Raw genomic sequence first — 26,944 nt, 5'->3', positions numbered from 1 at the left:
GACAGATTTAAAGATTTAAAAGATGTAAATCATAATTGTATTTTATTAAAAAATAAGGATGATTCAAGTCTATGCATAAAGAGTGGTAACAGGTGAAATAAATACAAGGTGTCTCTCACGTTCTGATCTGAGGATTTTGACTGACTGGACATGGACACTGAATGAAAAAACAAAGGTAGTGAGTGAAGGGCTTGGGTGGGGCCATTTAGTAACATACAACAAAAAAGTGGAGGAGTGGTTTTAAAGGAAATTAATAAGAAAGATCCGCCTCCTCCCCCAGGCCATTGCCATCTTGCCAAAATGACTGGCATCAAACCATTCTTAATTTCCTTTAAGCTCAGAGTAAGATACAGGGTGAAGCTTCAATCCAAAGAGGCTGCCAATCAGATGAAAAGAAACCTTCTGAAGTTTCCTGTGGACGGGTTGCCAGTGAGGAGGCAGGGAAGCAGCTACATCAGGAAACAGATCAGATGGTCATCCCAGGAACAGAGAACAGCAGGATGCCCTCCCTGGCTGTAAAGAAACCCACGAAACCAGGAGGCATGACTTTCCCACCAGCCATGTCAGACTTTCATGTAAGCACATTACTCCCAGCCTGGTGTGGATGGGCAGTGGATAAAGGGTGTATAGAATTGGGGAAAGAGGATAGGTGGGGAAGGAAAATGGCATCTATGAACCTGGGTGGGATTAGAATAATAATCTTGATTTGTCTGAAAAATAATCGCTATATGACACTGAACTTATGTGAAAGCATATAGATTAAAATTTGTGCCATTGCTGGAAATGGGAGATCAGAATAAAAAAAACATATAAGTTCAGGGAAAGAATAAGAAAAGTTCTATTTTGAATTTCTGAGTTCCATAAATTGTGGAAAAGTGGAAGTATTAAAATGGTTATAGTGACAAAGGAAAAGATAGGATTTTATATAGATGATCTTGACCAAGGCACTGGGCACTGCATGCAATAGATGTGACCATCCCAGTGAGAAATAACTCCCTAACAAGTAGAAATTCTGATTTCTAGGCTTTGAAGACAGTCTTAAACCCCACAAAAGGATCAGTTTTATATAGAATGAGAAATGCAGGGGCTTTTCTCTTTGGAAAAGCTGTGTTTTGAATATCCTGGAGTAGGGGTATGCAAAGCAATGGTGCCTGCCTCTGACATGGGTGATCCAGGTTGCAGGATATTTGGGTTGGTAAATGGACTTGCTGGATGAGTGAGGAAAAGCTATGGCTATGATGGGATTGAACTATTCTGCCAAAATGTGTCGAGGAAAAAAGGATTCATGACCCTTTCCTTTGGATCAGAGTTAAGACGTACTGGGCATGCGAGTGATCTAGATTTTCATCTTGAATCTTTCAACTTCTTCCTGGAAGAATTTCCTGGGAGTCCAGTAGAGAGACTTTATATGGAGCAGAACTCTGAAACAAACAAACAAACAAACAAACAAACAAACAAAAAACAAGGACTACGGGTGAAAAAAATGGAGGAAAAGAACATACGTTCTATGAAACAAGTATTTCAGCTGGATGGACCCAACATGAAGTCCTCCAAGGAATCCATGGTTGTGTTCATAAGAAAAAGAATGAGCTCTGAGTATTTGTCAGGCTCAAAGAGAATAAAACCATCTTCCCTGAAGGCCAGGGAAGAAGTAATGTGGTCAAACAGCACTAGGTTTAATAACTTGCTGTCGTAAGGGAAACCTTACACCATAAGGAACTGTGGGGCCAATCAGGATAAGGGCATGTAGGATATGCTTGTGATAGGGTTTGGCTTTAATGGGTGACTTTGGGGAGGTCTTAAGAAAGTGAAGGCTTGTACTGGATTGGAAGCTATCAGTAAAGCAAGAGGTAGTTTGATGATAGGGCTCTTAGCATGTTTTATAAAGGGAGTAGGAGTAGCAAAGTGGGATGGAGCTGTCACTGACATTGTTAGCCAGGCAAGACAAATGTTTCATCCTCTTTATGGTTGTCTAGTGCTGTGGTTTGTGTCTCTTCCCATCATAGTCAAGACATAACCTTTTCTGATGTTGATACTGAGTGAAATTGCTTATGTCAGGTACCAAGTAAGTTGCCAGGCCAGCTTCCTGTGAGTTCTCAGCTATTAGGAGCATTCTTTTGTTTTGTTTCATTCTGATTTACTTAGAAGTCAAATAATAATGTGCTGCTCTGCCTTCCTCTTTTTCTACCATATTATCCCATTGAGGAGGAGATCAGTTATAATTTTAGATGTGGGTTGGGTGGTAAATGAGGAAGAAAGGGTATATGCCTAGACAAGTCAGTGAGAATCCCTGTCCTGAAGGCAAGTGATATGCACCTGTAGGCAGGTGATAAATCTGCAGTTGACTGGCATCTGACACATTGCCTTGGGATGAAAATTGAAGAAGGTGTTTACGTTTTTCACTGGAGAGTCTAAATCTTGATTGACCTTGCAACTTAGAGCAGGTATAGAATGGTGTATTAACCATGTATAACCGGGAAAATCATGACCTGCTTGAATTTCCAGCTGGAAGCAGTGAAAGTTAGCCATGTGAAGACAGCTAAAGAAAGTGGGAAACAAGAGTAAATTTTCACTTTGAAAACATTCTGAGAACCAGGAAGGGTTAATGCTCCACGTACTTTCTTGTCTTTGGTTTCTCCTCCCCCAGTCTTACACTGTACCAGGCATGGGCATATAGGCTCTACATTGTCTAGACATAGACTTCCAATCCAATATGGCTAAGTCAGGAGTCTTCCCAGTGTCTTGGTTTTCCTCCCTAATTAAGTAGGCCTGATACCCACTGTATATAACAGAAACTCAATATACATTGAATGAATGAAATTGTTCAAGCACAAAGAGATGGTGTAATTAAATAGTCTTATACAATCATCTATTCAGAGTCCAGCTTGAAGTCCTTTATGTGACTTTCTTTGGTTAATTATGTAAAATATTTCATAGGAAGGATTTCTTTGCTGTGGTTTTTAAATGTTTTTAAAGGTTAATAGAGGTAAACTTTAAATAATTAAAATCTATCCATTTTAAATACACAGTTCATGCATTTTGACAAACATATATGGACATAGCCCATAATCCAGCACCTTGAAAAATTCCCTTATGTTCCTCTGGAATAAGTCCCCTCTCCCGACACCCAGGCCCTGGCAACCATTCATCTAATTTTTATCCCTGGAATTTCATCTTTTCTAGACAGCATATGAAGGAAATCATTTAGTAGTTATCCTTTTATGCCTGGCTTTTTTTCACTGAAGATAATAGTTTCAGATCCATTCTTATTGTTACGTATTGTGGTGGTTTTTCCTTTTTATGGTAGGTACTTTCCTACTGCACAGACCTGCCACTTGACGGACACTGGGGTTGTTTCTAATTTGGGGCTGTTGTGAACAGCTGTTTTGAATGTTCAGTCCTGTGTGGATAGATGTTTTAATATCCCTTGAGTGAATATGTAAGGGTTGGTTCGCTGGGTTGACGTTAGGTACGTGTATAAAGCACTGCCAAGTGGTTTTCCAAAGTGAAGGTGTCATTTTGCTTTTCCATCAGCAAAGCATGTGAATTCCAGGTACAGCCTCAACTTCCTCTGCACTTGGTACTCTTGTCTTTGTCATTAGTATCTCGTAGCCAGTGGCATCCCAGTTTATTTTTATTTTGCAGTTTTAATTTGAATTTCTCTGATGATTATTGATATTGAGCATATTTTCATATGCTTTTTCTTACTCTGTATCTCTTTTTTGATAAAATGTTTAAGCTTTTTACTCATTTTTAAAAATTGGGCTTTGTGTTTTCTCATTGAGAGGTAAGTGTTCTTTATATGTCATTAAAGTATATGGTGAGTATTTTCTCCAAGTCTGTCAGACGTCTTTTAATTTTTGTAAGCATGTTTTTCTTTTTTTAAATAGGAGGGTTTTTTTTTTTTTTAAGATTTTATTTATTTATTCATGAGAGACACAGAGAGAGAGGCAGAGACACAGGTAGAAGGAGAAGCAGGCTCTCAAAGGGGAGCCAGATATGGGACTTGATCCCGAAACCATGGGCATCATGCCCTGAGCCAAAGGCAGACACTCAACCACTGACCCACCCAGGCATCTAGTATAATAGGAGTCTTTAATAATAAGAAAGTATCATTTATCAGTATTTTAAAATACATTTGCTTCTTGTGCTCTAAGAAGATTTTTGTCTAACTCAATGTTACAAAGATTTTCTCCTTTGTATTTCTCTACATTTAAGCCTATGACCACTTCAAGCTAATTTTTATGTATGGTGCCTATTTTATTCTTTCTTCTGATGCTTTGTGTTTAATTTGCTCTGATTCTCATTTCCTAGAACAGAAGCTTAGTTCATTGATCTGAGATGTTTCTCTCTAACATTCGTGTTTAATGCTATTCATTTCAATCTAAACACTGCTTTTACTTCACCAATGTTGATGTTATATGTTTCAATTTTTCTTGCATTAAAAATGACTTCTAATTACTTGGTGCTAGGGTCATGGTAGGACAGGAAGGGATCTTTAGTCTTTTGTTCCCGCCTCAGTATTAGGAGGATCCTATGAGTCTGGGCCTCAAAAGTAGAGCTTCCTTAACATTTTTGCATCTGCTTTGTTTGTTATAGTTTGAATTGTCTCCCATTCTCAAATTCAAATGTTGAAGTCCTTACCTCTTTTACCTAAGAATCTGATGTTATTTGGAAGTAAGGTCATTGTAGACATATTTAGTTAAGATACAGCCATTAGGGTGGGCTCTAATTCAAAGTAACTTATGTCCTTATAAGAGAATACTGGGACATAGACCCACAGGGAGAATGCCATGTGAAGATAAAGGCAGAGCTCAGGGCCATGTTTCTATAAGCCAAGTAACACTAAAGATTGCCAGCAAATCCCTGGAAGCTCAGGGAGACTCATGGGGGAGGTTCTTTCATTGCAGCCCTAGGAAGAAACCCACCCAGCTGACACCTTGATCTTGGACTTCTAGCCTCTTGAAACATTTTGCTTGTTTCAGCCACTCAGTGTGGACTGGTCCCAGCTGGTGAATTTGATTTTATTATGGCAGCCCTAGCAAGCTTGCATACACCTCTCATGTGGCAGCCAAATTCTGCGTAGTATCTGTAATGTTCTGGGGTGGGGGGAGAGTTTCTATCCTTCCTCCAGTGGTGGCAGACTTCTGCCTGGTATTGGTGGGTGTAAGACACTGGACCCGAGAGGTTTAACTTCCTACTCTCCAAGAAGCAAATGGAATTTCTTCTCTGCTTCCATCAGAAGCAACTGGTTTTTGCCTGGGTCTCTGTGTGTGATCTTCACCCCAACTACCAGCTTCAGATGTGGGATTCTCATGCAAGAAGAGTCCTGGAACTTGGGAGGGAGGTTTGTATCCTTTTGCCAGCGGCACCTGACTTTATCAGCACACCTGCGTCATGGAGGGAAAATCACTCCAGTCTCCTGCCCTGCCAGAAATCCCTAGGTCGTTTTTGTTTTTGTTTTTGTTTTTTTTTTTTGTGAGCATTTGATGCAGCTTGTGGAAAACAAAAAACAAAAAACAAAAAAACCAAAAACTTATTCATGAGTGCTTTCATACTTCCTTTGCCCAAGGGCTTCCATTTTTAACTGATTTGCCATTCAACCTTTAGGAATTGGTTAACATTCTGGCTGACTGCATTTGTCTCTCTTTCTGACACCAGCGCTTCCCTCTCTTGTCCCATGAAAGAGTGTGTGTGTCCCCACTCCTCAGAGAAATTTGGCACTCTGGAAATCAGTTCGCTTTATTAATTTTCAAATTCAGCTTTCTTTTTTTTAAAGATTTTATTTATTTATTCATGAGAGATACAGAGAGGGAGAAAGGCAGAGGACATAGGTAGAGAGAAAAGCTGGCTCCATGCAGGGAGCCTGATGTGGGACTCCATCCCAGGACTCCAGGATAATGCCCTGGGCCGAAGGCAGGTGCTCAACCACTGAGCCACCCAGGCATCCCCAAATTCAGCTTTCAATTGGCTCAAGAAAAAGAATTACTTAATAGATTATATGGCTTTTTCTCATGGTTGGGGTGACTACAATGATAGTACTGTGTCTGTGTGTTTCTACATACCAGCTAGAAACAGAACAAAGGCTTTCTTTGCTGTTTTCGTTGGGTTGCTTTTTACTGTCACCTAGGAGTCTGTTATGCAATTTATGCTAAATTAATAATTCTGATGGGATTATTGTCATTCATGCAGACTGCTGCAAGCTAAAATAAGGCCAATATGGACATGAGGTTCTGGCCAAAGTGAATTTTCCAGCTTAGTGGTGCTTGCAAGAGTATGACAGATTCCTATCCCACCCTACCCCTTTGCAAACAGAAAAGATCCATTGATGTGTCAAGTCTCAAAACAGGACATGCTTTCTGTTAATTTTAATTAAGAGAGAGAAGATTTTCATTGGTAGAATTTACATTTAATGACTTAAAATAAAGCTCTTGCCATGTTCAGGTACTAAAATAGTTACTGTTAGATTTGGGTTGAGGTGCTGAGGTCTGTGAACTGGGGTGATGGATCAGATTGGCCCCAGCTGGTGAATTTGAATGAAGCTGCAGAAACTCTAAGGTCATTGGACCAGATGGACACAGACATCCACACTTGAGGACGTACCTGAGGATGGTTTCAGGGATTTTTCTCATTTGCAAAGTGATGGTCTCCCCACAGTTCAGGCATTGGAAGGTACATTTGTAATTTTGCAAACATGTTCAAGTTTCAACAATGTATATATTACTGTTATATACTTTAAAGCATCATTAAATATGAACATTTTTGAAAACTTGCTGTGGGATAAGTATACTACTGTAAAGCATTAAAGCATCATATATTCCCCAAATATTAGTAATTAGTTATTAATAATATTAAATAATGTCACAACAGGTAATACTTTTTTGCAGATACTGTATTAATTGCCTTACATATAGTGTTCAATGTTAGTAATAACAACAATAACTTGATGATATTGATGATAGCTAATATTTACTGAATGCTCTTAACATGCTCCATAGTCTTTATATACTTGAGCTCATTTAATCCTCACAAAAGTTCTATCATATATGTACTTGTTATTGATATTTTATAAATAAGAAAACTGATTTGTAGAAACAATGATTTAAAATTAATAAGGGATAGAATGGGAATTTGAACCAATGCTGTTTTACCATACTAATATAAAAGGACCAGGTTTAGATCTATAGGGAATGTAGTTGAACTTCGTGGGTAAATATATTTTTGAGTCAGATTATGTTGTTTGTATGGAGCTTATATTGGATAGTAGAAGGAAAATGGACTCTTTGAGACAGACCTTTCCAATACTGGTGCAGTCCTTACATTTCATTGGCTAGGCCAATTATATAACTTCACTGAGCCTTGATTTTCTTATTTGTAACATGTAAATGATACCATCTGGGTTTTAAAAAATATTAGAGGAAATCTATGCATAGAAGCTTGATCCATATATTACAAATTTTTTCAGTTTCTGAAAGTAAGCTTTCCATCTAAGAACTCATTTTTTTTAAAGATTTACTTTTATTTATGATAAACATAGAGAGAGAGAGGCAGAGACACAGGTAGAGGGAGAAGCAGGCTCCATGCCGGGAGCCCGACGTAGGACTCGATTCCAGGACTCCAGGATCGAGCCCTGGGCCAAAGGCAGGCGCCAAACCGCTGAGCCACCCAGGGATCCCCATCTAAGAACTCATTGACTGAAGGAGAGGCCAGTATCCAGGAGAAGGGATGCTGAAACAGTGGCAAGTGAACTTAACCATGATTTCCCAAGTCCTTCCCCAAGGGCAGTTATTACCATATACATTGGTACACTCTGAAATGGGGAACACAGAGTCACTTCAGGACTATTGGATTTGGGTCATAGTTGGCATTGATAACTGGGAACTCAAAGCATCATCATGGTAGCCTTGTTAGGGTAGAAATGGATGTGACTCAGGTGAAGAATGAAGTCCTGCTCCAGGACTGGCTCATAGCAGGTTTACAGAATCAGAGGGATTATCCTGGTGAATATTGACAGATAAGCAGAGGGAAATGTTTGCAAAAAAACAAAACAAAACAAACAAACAAACAAACAAAAAACCAAAACAAAATAAAAAAACAAAGCCCTTGAAGAGGAAGATCATAGTTGGGTACAGAAACAATTTAATTGTACAGAACAATGTAATTTCTAATGAAATGAGAGCTGACATAAAGGGGAAGAGTGGCCAGAAATATAGACAGAGCATTGAGCATGGAACTTGCATCATGAAGCCCTTATATTCTGATGTAATTTTATAGGCAATGGAGTCATAAACAGATTTTTTTAAAAAAAGAGATACAAACACATTACAGACCTGAAGGATCACTATGGCAGTGTTACGAAGGGTATAATCAGAGCCAAGGCTGATGATAAGGAAAGTGCATGGATGGCAATGCAGAATACAGTAAAAAAATAAAAGAAGAACTTGAAGGGCCTGGCCAGAAGTTAAAAGATTCAGGAGATTTGAAGAAAGTATATAATAGTATTTGGTGACTGATTAGATATATAGGAGATAAATAAGTGACAGTAATTTCTAAGTATCTGGCTGGGGCAACTGGGTGAACAGTGGTGTCATTAATTAAAACCTGAAATTGAGGGCAGCCCGGGTGGCTCGGCGGGTTAGTGCTGCATTCGGCCCAATGTCTGATCCTGGAGACCCGGAATCGAGTCCCACGTCGGGCTCCCTGCATGGAGCCTGCTTCCCTCTGCCTGTGTCTCTGCCTCTCTCTCTCTCTCTCTCTCTCTCTCTCTCTGTCTCTCATGAATAAATAAAAAAATCTAAAAAACAAAACAAAACAAAACTGAAATTGAGAGGAGGAAACTTGGCAGGGAATGCGTGAGTTCAGGTTTGGACATATTAATTTGGAGATGTTCAAGAAGTGATACCATACAATAGGGACTGAATATATAAATACATGCCTTTTGAATTCAGTGTGAAAATCAAATTGTATGTACAGATTTGGGTGCCACCAAGAAACAGATGGCAGTGAGGGTGTAACTGGATGGAATCACCTGGGTGATGTATTAGTGTCAGAGAAAGGATTCGAGACTGGAACGTTGGGATGCTCAACATGGCAAGGGAGAGAAAATGTGGTCAGAGCTCCACCAAGAGCACCAGGAAAGAGCAGCTTCAAGGAAGGTTGGTGAGAGCAGAAGTGGGTGGTCTGCAGCATTAGGTGTTGCAGAGTCGTGAAATGAAATAAAAGCTGAAGCATGTACAAGGACAGGCATTGGGGGGAGCTGAGGTCCCATCTTTACTTTTCCTGAATGCCACCCCCCCCCCACCTTGTTTTTAATATAAACTGAATGTAATGGCTCTATTCCAGGACCTTCCGATTTTCTAGGATCCTTTCTATCTCAGGGACTTTGCACCTGAGTTTCCTCTTCCTAGAAGGCTCTCACTCCAGCTGTTTTTTGCCTGCTTCCTTATCGTCCCTTGGTTCCCAGGTCTTGCCTGAGCTAGGTTCTAATCTGGATTATGTCTTCCTCCCATGAGTCCTCAAGATAGATCATACTTCTTTATATGGCACTTTCACAAGAATTATGACATAATTATTTGTAAAAATTTACTTTGTTTTTTTATTTCCCTACCTTGCTATAGGTCAAAGGGAATAAGGATTTTACATCCTTTGTTCAACTCTGCATTTCCAGTGTCTGGCAGACTGCCTGCAACATAATAAGTATTCACACATAATTGAGTTTATTTATTCTATTCATTAATACAATTTATATGCTGCTTACTATATGCCAAGCATTCTTTTAGGCACTTTATAAATATTAACTCACTTAATTATTGAATGGAGAATATAGTAAACAAGGATGAGAATGGAAAATTATAGACCAACTGCTAAGAACTTCTTTCTGGGGATGCTGTTCAGAGTTATGAGGAAAAATGGGACTTCAGAGACAAGATAGTTCAGTGGAGGGGGACACATCCTAGAGCTTAGATGTCTGGGAACAAATGCTACCTCCGCCCCTTCATAATTATGTGAGTTGGGCAATCATTTCATCTTTCTGATCACCTAATCACATCCTTTTCTTCATCTATGTTATGGGGACAATAATACTCTTTACCTCATGGGTTATTATGAGCATTCAATGATTTAATGTATGTCAAGACCTCAGAGCAGTGTTTGGTGTGGAGTAGACCTTGTAAGTCTTGCTATTATATTTCATATATTCTAACATTTCCCCCTCATCCCTTTTCCTACCACTTTCCCTATTTTCCATATCTGTCATGGAAGCAGGTCATGGACATTTGGCTATCAGAAACAGCCTAAAAATTAATTTTACCTCTGAGCATATCTGCACTCTCATGTGTCATTTATTTTCTAGTGACCTGAGTGGGTTTCAAACCCTTAGGTTTATATCAGTCCATTTGATGCTCTTCTAATTGAAATTACACTGCTACTGCTTATAAGCAGAATGTAATTACTTCATCTGGCATTTGAACATGGCTATAGGCTACCCCATTAAAAATTACATGACCCTTTCAATGACTATATTAACTTTTTTTTAACAGCAGTGATGAAGAGTAGATTAGAGCAAGTCTCCTCAATGTAGAACAGAGAAATGGCACCATATCTGTGGCCTCTTTCATAAGATGAAATCTACCGTTTATTTCAGTTAAGTTATTGCTATCATATTATGGAAATCCAGAAAAGTGGCTTTACAATGAAATGTAATTAATTGTTTAAATCATTTACGATGGAAGTTCAAGAAAATATACATGATAACATAATTTGGGTAGACAGGTTTTTACAAGCACAATAAAAAAGACAAAAATTTTATGGAACACTTTGATAGGTTTGGGAAAATAAATTCAAAATATATATTAAAATAAAAACAAAAAGAGGAATGACAAGATATATTTTAGTTATATGTCAAAAAGTCATTCTACATATAGGAGGAACTCCTAAAAACCAAGGAAAAGATTAACAACCTAATAAAAAATAGATATATACAAGAACAGGCAATTAACACATATGAAAGAAGTCAAATGACCAATAAAGTTTGACACATTCCACTGCCAAGTCACGTATAATTATGTTCTTTTTTTGTGTATTGTATTATAAATATTGAAAAAATGATTTCTAGAAGCATCTTGAATGCTAATAAATAAGAAACTTAAATAAGTTGTGTACATCCATATCATGAAATACTTTATAGCATAAAAAGATTAAAATGCTATTCAAAATTTTGAAAATGATTAAAAGAATTAGGTGGATCTATACACTGATATAGAAAGATTTGGCAACAAATACTACTGAATGAGAAGAAAAGTTCAGAATAAGAAGTAACATGCTTATTTTGGTAAAGGAACACATACACACAATGCAAAGAGATATATGTAATAGTATATATGTATTGTGTGTCTACGTATATATACACAGACACACATATATACACATGCATACATGCACATCCACAGATTCATGTCTCTGTATATATAAATACATGCATGAATTTACATGCAAACTTACTGGGTAAATGCCTAAGAAATTTTTTAGCAGTGGTTTCAGACTGGGGCTATGACATGAGTGAAAGTCTCACTAAGTTCACATTTAAAAAAAAATCAAGCTCATGAGTATTTATATAGAAAGGTTTTTTTTTTTTTTTTAACATAGAAATACTTTTAAGGAGTTCTTTTCAAGGCTGAGAAATAAACATTTTTATGTTTTCCTGATGTGTATCACAGGTTTTCAGTTGGGTGATTTGGTAATATGTGTTTCAAGTCTTAAAATGTGCTTATTCTTTAAACTAGCAAAACTACTTTGGACACTTATTTTGAGAAAATATCAGCAAAAATAAATCTATATATGGGCTCATTTTAATATTCTTTATGGTAGTGGAAACCTGGAAGCAATTCAAATATCTAACCCTAAAGTATTACAAAGATCTATAAAATTACACAATATACTATACAACCAGGGAAAATCACATTTTCAGAGTCTTACACTCTAGGACATTTTGTGAGATATAATATTTATAAAGCAGATATAATCCAAGTCACAGTTTGATTTCACTATGTTAAAATATATATTTAATCATAGAAAGATTGGAGATAAGTATATGAAATGTTATGGTGTTTATCTCTCGGTGATTACGTTATAGGTAGTTTGAAACTTTCTTTTTTGTGTTTTTCAGGATACCTCAAATCCATTCCAAATAAATGCTATATTTTATCATTAACACAATTATATTTTATTATACAACATGTTCATTGTGGAAATATTGAAAAATACAGATAATCAGAGATAACTGTTTAATAATTTTGACTATGGTTTTTATAAATATTTTTATTACTGTATATTTGGTAGGGAGAAGATTATAGTATATATGTAGTTTTATAGATGGTCTTTTTATTCTAATCACATCTCATGAGCACATATTCATGTTAATATATATTCATTTATAACATAATATATAATTATGTTTTATTTTATTATGTGGATTACCTTAGTTTATTTGCAACCAAGATATGTTGGCTATTTCAGGTGTTTTCAAGTATATATTACTATAATAATACTATCATAGAATAGCTGTAGCTAAATTATTTTTTAAAAAATCATTGGTTATTTCCCAAAGAGAAAATTTTCTAGGTAGAGTTGATATTTCAAAGAGTATATAATGGTGAGATTTTTTGAGTAATACTAGTACTTTGAATCAGATTTATAGCAGTTTACAAATCCATGTGCCAATTTGCCCTTTACTAAACAGATACTCTTGCAATCAAGGAAAACATAATGTTGTGTTTTTCAATAGTCAACCTATCAGTAAATCATCTATCCAAGAAGTCTTTCTCCATGGTAATCCAATTTACTTCTCTAATGTTTATTCTGAAAAGCATAGTATACACTAAGTCTGGAGGTGGAATTTCAAAGATGACCAAGCTAACATCTCCTCTTATTTAGACTCTTCTTAGACTATTATATGGAGACAGACACACAGTAAATATGTGGATTTTGTAAGAGTATACAACTATACAGTGTAGCAAAGTTGTTTTATTTACTTATTATTTTCAGAATCATAATGACACCTATTGAGGCAGGCATTTTTTTAAAGGTTTTATTTATTTATTCATGAGAGGCACAGAGAGAGAGGCAGAAATATAGGCAGAGGGAGAAGCAGGCTCCCTGTGGGGAACCTGTAGGGGACTTGATCCAGGACCTGGGATCATGCCCTGAGCTGAAGGCAGACACTCAACCACTGAACCACCCAGGCATCCCAGAGGCAAGTATTTCTGATTTCAATTTGCTAATTTGGCAAAAGAACCAAAGAACAAACTAGTATGTATATTGGCTTATATATGCATCTATTAAAATATTAATGCACATTAATAAACACAAGCATATGTTTGTATCTCATATAACACTTCGAGATACCATAAATTTTCTTTTTTTTTTTTGTCTCATTTTCTTTTGTGAAATCTGCTGACATATGCCTGTTATCACTTGGTAAGCTATTGGAAATCACCTTCCATTTAACAAGGAGTTATTGAGTATTTCCTATGCATAAAGCAACAAAAATAAAATGTAGTCCCAGCACTTAAGACCCTTCTTTACAGTCTAGTGAAGGAGGCAGTGACCAAAAGCTCCTATGATCTTAATGTAGCTAATGCATTTATATAAAAGCTGATCAGAAAATTATAATTGGTTATTTAGTCATTATCCATGCAACATAATCATTGAACTCTTACTAACTACCAGGCTCTGTGCTTAATACAATAGAAAATAAGAAAACCATAGATGCTTCCATCATGGAGGAAAAGATGAAAGAATTCTCAGTTGGGGGAATATATTTTAATCTGTTTTAATTTTTTTTCTAAATGTAAGTATTCAGTACCTGCCTTGTTGTGATGGCATTTCAAATTGGAATATGAAAAATGCAGATAAATACATGAGTTTTTAAGGGCTATTATAAGTAAAATGACAGAAGTAGAATTGTCAGGGTTATTTTTTACTTTTGCTTAATCAGGTAGAGAAAATTGTTATTCTTTCCCTAGCTTTAAGATCTTAAAGAAAAATTAACACAATAAAATCATACCATTGGTTATAAGTTCTCAAGAAAATACAACACAATTTGGTTATATGTTAATTTTCTGAGTTGAGGAAGTAGGGAATGTATCAAAAGAATGGGCTTACAATATGAGATATTATTTTGGAAATAATCCAACATAAATGTCAGTGCAGATTTTTCCCTCTTGGGGAGCTAAATGTGTGTATAAGTTGATGCCAGATGTCAAAGAGGACATCTTAGTGAGCATGTTTTAATGGCATTATGGTTTAAGTATGTATCATAGATTTTATTTGTTCTGCCTGATATTAAAAAATTATTTATTTTTAAAATATCACATCAGTCAGACCTCTGTATATAAAGCATTTATTCTAAAACATAATACTCAGAGGGGTGCCTGCGTGGTTCAGTTGGTTAAGCTTCTGACTCTTGATTTCAGCTCAGGTCATGATCTCCGGGTGTTGGGATACAGCAGTGAGTGAAGGTCCCTGCTCAGTGGGAATTCTATCTGAGGATTTCCTTCCCTCTCCCTTTGCCTTTACCCCCAGTCTCTCTCTCTCTCTCAAATAAATAAATAAATATTAAAAAAATAATACCCAGAATATCTTCACTTTCCCTGATGAACAGTTATGCAACTTACTAAATTCTAACTTACTATAAATTATTTACTGACTACAATGCTTTAAGGAATTTATGTGAATTTACTAAGTGGATTGACACATGATTCAGTTCATGATACCTAAGTGGAATTAAATGGATTTATCATTCATACCTCAATGATACATATTAATTGATAAGACAAATTAATAATAAAATGAGAAAAAGTATTGACCAATCATTAGATTGAAAGGAAAAAAAATCCTTGATAGTCTATTAGTCAACAGCTTTAATTAAGTGTCCATATTACTAGCTATAACATTTTAAAACATTACTCTAGTATTTTAGGGTTTTTTTTTTTAATGCAGTGCATCTTAGAAATGGTATTGTACAAAAGTATTTGAAAACATGATTTCGTTTATGCCTCATTTAGGGTGTGTTAATGATGTTGGGAAGTACCATCATTAGGCAATTATAAAGGATATATTTCCTTCTTTGATGGAATCATTAAAGACTATTTTGTTTGGGGCGCTTATTTCAGAAAAAAATAATTTCCTGGAATCAAGAAATATGAGCATTATTTATAAACCATTATATTCTGTCTATAATCATTACAACTTTGTGAGAAGTGGAGAAGGAAGAAAAAGAAGAAAATGATACATACTGATGAGCTTGCTGGAAAATTGAAAAATTAGAAATATGATGAGTGGTATCATATTTCCAATCTGCTTTGGCTTTTCCTGTCTCTTGAGGTCAACATGGACAAAGGAGACTAATCAGCAGAGTTTAGAACATGATAGTTGAAGAGAACAGGTCTTGAAAAGAACAGTTGGAAGACAGCAGGTCTTGGCTCCAGGGGGAGGGTTTTGGCAATGTCTAGGTAGACCAGAGCCAAGACGGCCAAAGTTTTTGGAAGTATTGCATTTTTAATAAGGAAATCCAAGTGCTGACCAAAATCAAAGTTGAAATGCCTCCGAATACTCTGAAGAAATGAGGCAGGTGATAGAAGCCAAAGTCATAGATGAAGTGCCCATGGCTTTGCTCCCAGGGTTCTAGCTATAAGACTCTCTCCAGAGTCCACCCTGGAAGGCTTAGGGACCTGAATAAGCCTCCTGAAGGACCTGGCTTAAAATAACTGATAAATTCAGGTACTAAACATGGGAAGAAATGATAAAAGATATACAGTATTATACACACACACACATATTTTTTCAGAGATTTTTTTAAAGGAATAATTGACTTTTAAAAATACATAGAGACGTTATACCAAGAACATTTTTATTTGATATAGGTCGGATGTGTAACATTTCCAGGGATTTTTCAGATATTCAACTAACAATCCTGAATCTGTACAAAGCGATGCAAAATATAAAGACTCTGTATAGTTTCTTGAAAAAGAATTCAAGTGATCTCAGTTGTGGAAAATTTCTGCTTTTTTTCATTAAAAAAAAAAAAACAGTGTGAAAATAATGCTTTGGGATATCTGCTGCTAAATTTTTAAATATAAACATATAAATAAAAACTGAACCTAGTGTTTGATAATGAAGATTCTTATGAATCTTTGTGATTCATAAGATCACTTTGTGAAAGCCTTCACCAGATCAAAAACAGTGAGATGAATATATGAATAATCAGTGGATCTACAGGATGGTCAAAGTCATAAAATTGTCCACAAAGCTACTACTAAAGTAAATAGTCTTTGTACACTTCATACATAAATGATTGAAATTTCCTGGAAATTCCACAATGTTTGAAAATTCTCTGCATCCTGCCCCAATTTTTTTCCCAGCAAATATCAATAAATATTTAATGTAATCATCAGCTAAACTTTAACTTCAGAGATGATGAAAGCATTTAGTATTTTGATTATCTAAATTGTTGGACTTTGGCTTACATATCCTTATCACATAGACTCTTCCAAGTGGTGAGCTTGCTAAAGGTTGTTCTAAAAGTTTTACCCAGATACCCCAGGAAAATAAGTTAGGAGGTTTAGCCATATAAGAGCTTACCAAAATATTCAATTTTTATATGTAACTAATTTTGTCATGTCTTCACTTTTTCCATTAATTAAGATCAAAGAAACATGCATTACTTTCAAGTTCTTGAATTTTCATTGTATGTTTTTAATGTTTATTAAATTTTAAATTAAAGTTTGTTCACAGCTTCAACCACACAGAAGGTCTAGGAAAAAAAGGTGGCTTTCCTTGTCTTTGCTGCAGTAACAAACAATCCCTGGTTTTTCATGTCTGACCACAGCCAAGTTTTAGTTCTTACATATAAGTTGGGTGGCTATGGGTTAGATACTGCTGCACTCCATGTGTCCTTTTCATCTTGAATACTAAACTGAAGAAGCAGTCTATATATGGGACATGGCATTTTTATGCTGGAGGGAAAAGAGAGTGATCATACACACTCACATGATTATAATAAGCTTTCCTTTCATGATGTAGATACCAACATCTGTCTCAGACTTTAAAGGAAATTAAAATATTAATGAAGTCTGGTGGTAATGGAAAAGGGGTTGTAGGCAAAGTTTTGATGGGCCCAAACTAAGGCAGGGCCAGGTATTGGGGAAAATGTAGAAGAAGAGATTTGATAAACATTCCAGATAATAGAATTAATATCACATGATCTTTAGGTGATATCCTCTAGTCTTTGGCTTTAAAACTCATTTTCCGCTGATGATTCTCATTTTACTACACCAGCCCTGATCTCTTGGTTGAGGATTAGACTGCTAAAATATGATTTAGGTGCTGGATATACATCTCACAATAGTTCTATCTAAAACAGACTTCTCAATTCTTTGTTCCAGCTTTCAGCTTAATCTTCTCCACATACTTTTTTTTTTTATCAATAGATAGTTGCTCAAATCAAGAAGCCAGAACCCATTTATTTCTTCCTTCCTTTCTTTTTTGTTTTTCACTTTTCCTCTCCTTATAACTCATCTTCTGATTCTGACTGTTCAGTCTTCAAAATATGTCTTATATATTTCCAGTTCTCTCTGGCACCACTAACACCATTCTAGTGGAAGCCAGTTCGGAAAAAGTGGTTAAAATATGATAGGTCTTCCTACCTATTAGTTGAATGAATGAATGTTACTCTATTTGGACTTTTCTCTCTCTCTCTTTTTCTTCTCTTGTCCATTCTCCACACCTCTGATAAGGCAGATCAGATCATGTTACTTCACTGCTAAAAATATTTCATGACTCCAAATAGTTGAGGTATCTGCACATACGTTTCTGGAGCTCACTAAAGCAGAGAACATGGAGATATCCATGTGGGATCATTAGCATATGCAAACAAAATTAAGAAGCACATGTTTCAGTCAAGGATAGTGTAATATTTTTCTATTGCTGCCATAATAAATTACCATAAATTTTGGCTCAAAACAACCCAAACTTATTATCTTACACCTCTGAAGTTCAGAGATCCAGACTGGCTGGACTAGTTCTGGGTTGCATATGGAGGAGATCAAGGTGTTGGTTATCTGGTCTCTTATTAAGAGAGAGGTTCTGGGAAGAATCCATTTCCTAGCTCGTTCAAGTTTTGGCAGAATCTAGCTTCTTGTAGTTTCAGGATTGAGACAGTAAAAGATGATAGCATCTGTTCAAGCTGTCTGACAGTCAGGGAATGCTGTAGCTCCAAGAGGCTTCTCTCCAGTCTTGGCATGGGGGTCCTGACGTCTCAAAACAAGAAATGGCATGCCGACTCCTTCTCTTATTTGGAACCTCTCTGACTTCCCCTTCTACCATAGCATCTTCCTTGCATGCTTTTCCACCATGTCTCTGTCATGGAATCTCCCATCTTTATATTTTACTGTTAAGGGCTCCTATAATTAATTACATTGATCTCACCCAGATAATCCAGGGCAATCTCTCTATCTTAAAGTCAGCTGATTAGTAACCTTAATTACATATGCAAAGTCCCTTTATAGCAATATCTAGAATAGAGTTTGACTAAATACTGAGGAGATGAGTCTTGAGGTGCATCTTTAAAATTCTGCCCCTAATGGAAAGCATGATATAATTCCTAAGAAGTGGGGCAGTCTGGGTGGCTCAGTGGTTTAGCGCCACCTTCAGCCCAGGGCTGATCTTGGAGACCTGGGATCAAGTCCCAGGTCAGGCTCTCTGCATGGAGCCTGCTTCTTCCTATGCCTGTGTCTCTGCCTCTCTCTCTCTCTCTCCCAGTGTCTCTCATGAATAAATAAATAAAATCTCAAAAAAATAAATTAAAAAAAATTCCTAAGAAATATACACATCTAAGGGATTGTTAAAAGAAGAACAGATATGAAAAATGCCACTTGGATTGGTAAAAGACACAGTGGAAGAAAATGGTATCTCGAAGTTAAAGAGTGAATGAGTCATATTAAAATGTTAGAGAGGAAAAAAAATAAAATAAAAAAATAAATAAAAATGTTAGAGAGGAAACTAGGGTACTTAAAAATTAAGAAATCATTAAGACTTTTAAAACAGAAATTCTGTGGACTGATGTAGATGCAAGTCCAATTTTAGTAGGTTAAGTGATGACTCGAATATTATAAGTTTGGACAAGAGAACTTAGAGTACTATTTCCAGAAAAGTGATGGAGAGATCGGAGAAAGACAGTCAGGAGACAGTGCTCTTCTGATGGGGATATTTGATGGAACAATACAGTTTTCTTTAAACCACAAGCTTGTACCTCTGAAGAAGCAGAGGTACAAAAATAAAATATAATAAAGCTGAGTCCAGTCATCTTCCAATAGTATTTCCTTCAGTGATTCATAAATATTTAGAGCCACATTTGAAAAAGTGTCATGTAAATCATATCACCACAACCTTTGGAAAACAGCTTTTATAAAACAAGTCAGATCTTCCTATTGTTACGCAAGGAGATTAGAACAAGAATTCTTATTGTAAAATGAGACAAATAACAATGATCTCAGGATAAAGACAAACAGCTTGATTAAATTCTTAAATTCTTATCAAAGAGAGATTTGAAGTCTTTAGAAGTTCTCATGGTGTTATTTCCAATCAGGCTTTTTGTTTGTTTGTTTGTTTGTTTTTTTTGTTTTGTTTTGTTTGTTTGTTTTTGTTTTAGAGGTTAAACTCTACACTTTCCCTACATTCTTGTACTTTTTAAAAGAGGCGACTGATAGATGCCAGTGGTCCTTCATAACTTTGAAGGAGGCAAACAAGATTAAAGCAAAGGCACACAAAGTTGCTGGTATGCATTTGCAAGAAGTAAATGGGTGCCATCTGTGAGAAGATTTCATTTGCTGCCTAATTAATTCTCCCATGTTCCCTGGTACACCAATGCAAAGCTCATAGATACGATTGGAAAAGGGAACAGATGGCATCTTTCAGTTGCCTATTGACTACTGTGATCTTCTTGCTAATTAATCTAAATAAAGCACCCATTATTTAATCTTAAACAAAATTTCAACTGGGTAAGGTTTTGAGGTGTCATTAAGAAAATGTTTTCCTTTGTTTGTATTTGCATAAATCATCCCGGTGTTTACTCTGCATTTTAATGACTCAGAGAAGTTGCAGAAACACATACACCAGTTCAGAAAGCCTTCTTCCCCAAATCCACCATGAGATAACTTTTAATATTAGAACTCTAATCTGGTGACAGCTGTCATAGATTGAGTCTGAGTTTTTTAAGTTACCAAAGGGAACAAAAAAGCTAACAAAACATACACTCTTCATTAGAAATCCAAGAAATTTTTTTGTCAGCTATACCTAAGATAAAGTACCTAGAGGTTGGGTATTTGTAATGTTAATTTTTAATTTGCATTAATAATGTTTTAAAAAATGGGTTTTTCTTTTAAAGTTCCTGCATCCATGGGTTTCCAAAAATATTCTCAACTGATTTTTACCTTTATATTTCAATTTTTTTTTTTCTGTATTGCTTCAATAACGCAGGCAAGCCTGTCTTCCTGTTGCTCACCATCCTCATTTTCAGGAATTTGGAAATTACAGCCTCTTCAATTTTGGAAGAGGTGCTCCCACTTGAAAATAATTTCACAGTATTTTTAGTAAGTTAGTAAGGAAGTTGTATCCAGAAGAGAATGCTTAAGAGTTACATAAGAGTTAGTTTCATTTCCTATAGCTGGAAAAATAATAACTAGTAATATGAATTATTATGGAAAACCAACTCAATTTAACCTCAAGTAGGTATGATTTTTTTACTTCTAATGAAGCTATTACAGTAATGGGAAGGTGCTTCTATCTTAAAAAAAAAAAACATAAAAGCATCTTAACAGTAAACAATTTGGGTTTCTTCCAGCAATGTAAGATAATTTTATATTCGTTGCCCCTAGAACTTCTTCAGTAAGTCAAGCAATTTAAATATCTATTTAGAGTAACGTTTTTTGTTGGGAAGTAGCTTGTTGGTGAAGAATTGATTCTTTAGAAGTTCCATTTTTCTTTATTGTTCAATTACAGCACTTATCATGCTGTATTGCTATTCATCTTTTTTTGTTTGTTTTTAACATGACTAACTTTCACAAGTCTGAGAGGTTGGTGCTAGAAGTCAGAGATGTGTCCAATTTATCTTTTTCTCCCTCAGCATGTAGAGATATGCTTGGCACATAGTTGGGAATCGATGAACTTTGCCCAAGTGAATGAATGATTACATTTTACCTGAAAGAGTGATGATACCACACAAAATAACATCAAAGTACACTTTACTCAGGAAAAAAAAAATGAAGCTGATTATTGGATGGACATGAGGAAACCCACAATATTTCTCTTAAAAAAAAGGAAACAAAACCAAAAAGATTCATTCATTTCTGAGTTGAAATGTTTCCCTCCTTTCGTTTCACTCTGGTTTAGGCTTCAGAGATATAACAATCCCTAAAGCAGCTCTTTGTAAAGTACTTAGCTGTGCATGACTGCTGGTTCCTTAGGCAGTGAGGTACAAGCCACAGGAAGCTTATCCTTGGCTTCTTCCATCTTGGGCCATCCTGACCTTGGCTTGGGATTGTTCTCTCCCTTCCACCCCAGCTTGAACAAATGTCAAGCCCCTTATTACCTCCAGCCTGAAATATTTTCTTCTTTCTGATCACAAATTAATACATATTTGAGATCTAGATCTTGTTCTTACCTGATTCTTTAAATACTAGATTTCCATACACGGGAGTTTGAAACAAAATATCTGAGAGAGGCCATACCTGTTGTCTAGTGTAATTGTTCTCCAAAACTTGTCTCCAATACTCCTGATGAACTATATCCCAGGCTCTGCTTAAACATATTCCCTAGGAGGCATTTTGCATTCAGCATTTTATGGCATTTTTCCTTATACTGAGCCAAAATATATTACCTGCTAATCTGTTTGTGAGATAGTCTCAAAGAGATCATATTATATATCCAAAGATAGGCCACCCCCTACATTTGAGGAGGACTTCCTGACCACTCTAGTTATCTATCATACACAAGGAGAGGAAAATAGCATGTCTTCAGAAGGGTCATTTGTGCAGAGTAGAAATGAGAAGCATTTATTGGCAATCAGGATTCATATGGGTGAGGATTCTGAAGAGCCTAGTCTCTAGTTTCACTGAGGTTCCTGAGCAGTCAGTATTGTTTTTTGAACATAGAATTATTTATGTAATTTTAATTTTCCTGTGTGTAAACAAAATTGCAATGAAGACATTGCACACACAAAATTAGTAATATTAAAAGCTAAATATTAGACCACAAACAAAACTAGAAAAATATTTATAAAATATGTATTTATTTATTTTTAAAGATTTTATTTATTTATTTGACAGAGAGAAAGAGAGCACAAGCAGGGGGGCAGCAGGCAGAGAGAAAGGGAGAAGCAGGCTCCCCACTGAGCAGGAAATACAATGTGGAGCTCAATCCAGGGACCCTGAGATCATAACCTGAGCTAAAGGCAGATGCTTAAGCAACTAAGCCATCCAAGCACCCCTATCAAATATTTAAATAAGAAAATAAAAATATTGCTGGAGATGAAAAAGCCACATACTCTAGCAATATTTAAATAGTTAAATGAATGAATAAATTAATGAATTAGTGTATGAATGAGTGATCACGTGAAATAAAGGATGGAGGAATAGATGTAGAAGCCAGAAAATTTTAAGCAAAAGTAAATCAAGGGCAGGTCTGCTACTTATAAAATACCTAATTCTAGTAGTGTGCTACATGAGAAAGAAGTCTTTTGCTAACACCACAAGTCTCTGGTCCAATAAGTGGACCAGAATTGATAGTAATTCATGCTACAAGTAAAAAAAAATTATAATGTTGTAAATTAATAATTTTGAATATTATTTAGTATTTGTGTCAGTTGACTCTGAGAAATCGTATTAAATTATAAAGTGAAATTTTAATTTAGTTGCTTTCATTATCTGTGTGTGTGTATATATATATATATCGGAAATAAAAATTTGTGAAAACATAATCCTTGCAATCAGCTAAAGAAAATCACTATCCTATTGATAGAGTCCTAAGTTTAAGTTACTTTTGGATAGTAACTTACAGGACTTTTAGCAGGAAGAGATCAGGTAACTAAAATCCAACCATGTTTATTGAGCATGTACTACTTGTTCACTTTGTGGAACATTTTGCATGCATCATCTCTTCATCCTACCTAATCTTCACAACTCTGTCAAGAAGAAATTATTGTTCAATGTTCTGAATATTAAGAGTAAAACACAGAGAGTTTGAGTAATGGAGTGACTACCCAAGGTCAGAGTTAGTAAGTGGCACAGCGATTATGGAGCTATAACTTACAAGTGCCGTGTCATGGTGGCATCACACTGAAAGGAGAAAGCTAGGTTCTTGTCTCATGGAGTCGAAGAATGAACCTGTGGATAAAGGAGAGTTAGTAAAGTGATAGAAGTTCATTAAGTGAGGATACAGAGAGAGCTCTTAGGAGTGAGAGGGGTCCTGGCAGGGTTGCCAACGTGGGCCTCTACTGACAGTCTTTCATTTAGAACTGTCCAGGGAGCAGTGGCCTTATCATTCTTGTGATGTTTTGGTTTGAGTAAGGACTGGAGATAACATCTTGGATGGTTTCCTTTTGGGTCAGGTTATTCTTTGTTAGTCACAGACGACTGTCATAACAAAACAAAAAAACATAACAAAACAAAACAAAACAAAACACCTTTTCCACCCATACCTAGGGCAGGGTGGTCTGCTTTGTTTCCTTATTCTGGTTTTCTTACATCTCAGCATTTTAGGGAGTTTGTTTTGTGAGCCTGATTCCATGGTCCCCTCCTTATCTCTCCCTACCTGGCCCTGCCTATCCCTTACTCAACATCTTTGCGAGAAAATCAGATCAATCTATTTGAGATGTACATCTCTTTTTACTTTCTATTTCTTTTGCTATAACATTTAATATGGGGGTAGTAAGATAAGAGAATATAGATAATCTAAAAAGGGTGAGCAAGGAAAGTAAATACTAAAATGTTTCATGCAGATGTTTCAGATTATTTTAAGCAGTTGTTTCCAGGACATCGGTTGCTTCCCATTTGAGTCAGTACAAGATGCTACAAAGCCCGTAGCTCAGAGATGTGGATAGAATCTACTGTACTTACAGGTCAAGAGCCCTCTTCCTTCATTTGTCAAGCTGCAACATGATTGACTCTATTGTAGAGTAGAACCTGCCCATATCACTGCAGCTTCAGAGTGAGTACTTTCTGGCTGAGCTTTTCATAAGTTTTAAAAAGCCACTGGGACTGGGTCATCAAACAACCCAGACTGATTGGCAAAAATTAAAGGTCAAGGAAATCTAGCATTGAGTAATTTGGTGTCTGCCAATTCTGGAGAATGTTCTTAAAAAAAAAAAAAAAAAGAAAAGAAAGTAAGTAAAGAAGGAAGAAAGAATCGGAGGGAGGGAAGAGGAAGGAATAAAGGAAGTAAGGAAGAAAGGAAAGAAAGAGAAAAAAGGAAACTTATGAGAGGTGATTTTTTATCTCAAAAACAAAACTAAATTAAATAAGTATTTCAATTACATTGAAGAAAAAATTTCCCAATCAAGGACAAATCTAGCACAATGTCTGGCAGGTAGGAAGGGCTCAATAAATATTTTCATTGAATTATGAAAGAAATATTTCAACCTGATCTTGAGATGGCAGAGTGATGTATGAAAGAATGAATTTTTGTTCTTCCAGATTTCATTCTTCTATTCTAAGGCATTATCAATTTTAAGAAGCAATTGATTCATTAATATACTTTGGGATAAAACTTATAATAATTAAATATAGAGAGTTCAGTTTAAAAATGATAAAATAGGAAAACACATTCATATTTGAATTGAGCAAATAGGAAAAGTCATCTCTGAGTATTCAACAAATTGCCCAACTTTGGTTAAGGCATCTTGGTTGGACCAGTGAAGAATACAAAGAGAAATGGGACATGTTCCAGGCCCTTAGTATTATAAGTCCTTGAGTAATTGAACATGTTGTGCAACTATGGCAACTGTTTCACCTGAGTCTTTTTAAAAAATCAATTTTTAAAGAAAGTTAAGAGTTTGTGTCCATCTGAAGTCCAATTAAAATGACAGATCTGTAGTTTCAGTTGCAAAGGAGGTACAGAAGGGATATATAAACATACTGTTATTCCCAAATTGTAAAATCCATCTCCCATTTAGGTATACAGCTTATTAAACTTCTGGATGATTAAGCCAAGAAAGAATTAGAAACAGCAGTTTTCTTTTGTTTCTGCAGCAAATCCTTAATAACATTTTTATAGCTTGTCTAAAGCAATGGCTTAAATCCTCGTTTATCTCAACATTTTAGTTTCCCTGTCTGTCCATTTTTATATACTCCAGTAAATATCCATCTTCATCATTGCTAAAGATAAACTACTTGTATCCTCATCTTATTCTTCATAAGAAATCCCAGATATTGCTACAAATAAAAGGGGAAAAAAAGAGTTAAGTATGATAATGGTGTGTTAGATAGTATTCAATGTATATCTAAACCATTAACAAGCAAATAGAATATAAACAAATCAATAACAGAACCTATAAAAGCATGAAAAAGCAGGACATTAGTGCTTAAAGAATGTTCTTGTCATTGTATTACTGGAATCTACTACAAATATGTGCCCTAGGGAGTAGTCAATTTACTTTTATTGCTGTTGTTATGGGTTGACTACATCAAGCGAAGTATTCAGAAGAAACTAAAGAAAGGATCAATTTGAAGCAAAGTCTCTAGTCATTTGGTGAAAATTAGTATAAGGTGAAATGCAAAAATCCTAGCACTTGCTGTGTAAGATATCACAACAGTCCAGGAAACCCCAGGAAAGACTCAGAAGTTTTTGACTGTTTACACGCAACGTTTTCATCCATCTGAAGATTTCTAAACATTTCCCAAGGATTTACACCACACATCTCAACCCTCAAAGCAACAGAAATGGAATTTGTGATTAAAGAATATTACTGTACTAAGACGCTAAGATAAGGTGATTTTTTGAGAAGACTTCCCTAATCAAATAGTGTAATGAGCAAAGACATAACAGGTTACAATTCTTCTTCCTACAGCCTATTAATGACTTCCTTCATTGTCAAATCATTATTATTTTTTTTAATGAGTACTTCTTCAGCTGGTTGGGAGTCTTATCTATTATCTAGTAAGGAAGTCCTTATATTTTGTTCTCTTCTAAGTAGTCTGAGCTCTTGGTGGTTTTGTCAGGGAATGATAATTTTCATTGAGTTTTAGCAAAGGGCTCATAACACCAAAAGTTCACAGTGGGTTCTGTTCATAATTCTCCCTCTCCAATTTCATAGTGGCAACATTATCTGATATATTAGCAGCTTGGGCTGCCAAACCGAATACCAAAGATTGGGTGGCTTAAAGAATTTATTTTCTCACAGTTTTGGAGGCGACAAGTCCAAGAGCAAGGTAACATCAGGGTTGGTTTCTGGTGAGACCTGTCTTCCTGGCTTGTAGATGGCTCCCTTCTCACTGTGCTCTCACCCACACTTTTCTCTGTGCATGAGGAGAGAGGAATATCTTTGGTGTCTCTTTCTTTTCTTATAGTGAGAAGAAGAACCTAGGGTTCCAGTAAACTCACAGTAGTGTTGCTGGGATAGTTCAAGTATTTGAGGGAAATAGTGATACTGGTCCTTTGTGACATGATACTACTTCAAGGTTAGTTCACAGTTTCAACATTATTAGCTGAACTACATTCCTTTCGATGACATAATTTCTTTGAGAAGCTAAGTCTTTGGTGGTTGCTGTGATGAAAAAGCAAGTGCCATGTGTACATTAATTAATATATAACAGGAAATAAGGGTGGTGGTTTCCAATGTGATTCCAGGGTTGGAAAATTTTGCAGTGACCAATAGGTAGACACATCTTATTAGTCA

General features: G+C 35.9%; 1 long non-coding RNA gene across 1 annotated transcript in view; it reads right to left on the bottom strand.

Annotated features, from left to right (window-relative positions):
* The window catches only part of LOC111097237, a 34,683-nt gene extending 8,044 nt beyond the window's left edge, over positions 1-26,639 (bottom strand). The window contains exons 1-2 of the long non-coding RNA XR_005362934.1: positions 26,448-26,639; positions 23,362-23,435 (exon numbers count right to left, since the gene is read on the bottom strand). This is a non-coding gene — a long non-coding RNA (uncharacterized LOC111097237). The remainder of the gene's footprint in view (positions 1-23,361; positions 23,436-26,447) is intronic.
* Positions 26,640-26,944: the final 305 nt, after the last annotated feature.

Source organism: Canis lupus, chromosome 8 (assembly GCF_011100685.1).
Source record: "Canis lupus familiaris isolate Mischka breed German Shepherd chromosome 8, alternate assembly UU_Cfam_GSD_1.0, whole genome shotgun sequence".
NCBI classification, from domain to species: domain Eukaryota; kingdom Metazoa; phylum Chordata; class Mammalia; order Carnivora; family Canidae; genus Canis; species Canis lupus.
The sequence above is the reverse complement of the archived record's forward strand: the minus strand, read 5'-3'. Positions and strand labels throughout refer to the sequence as shown.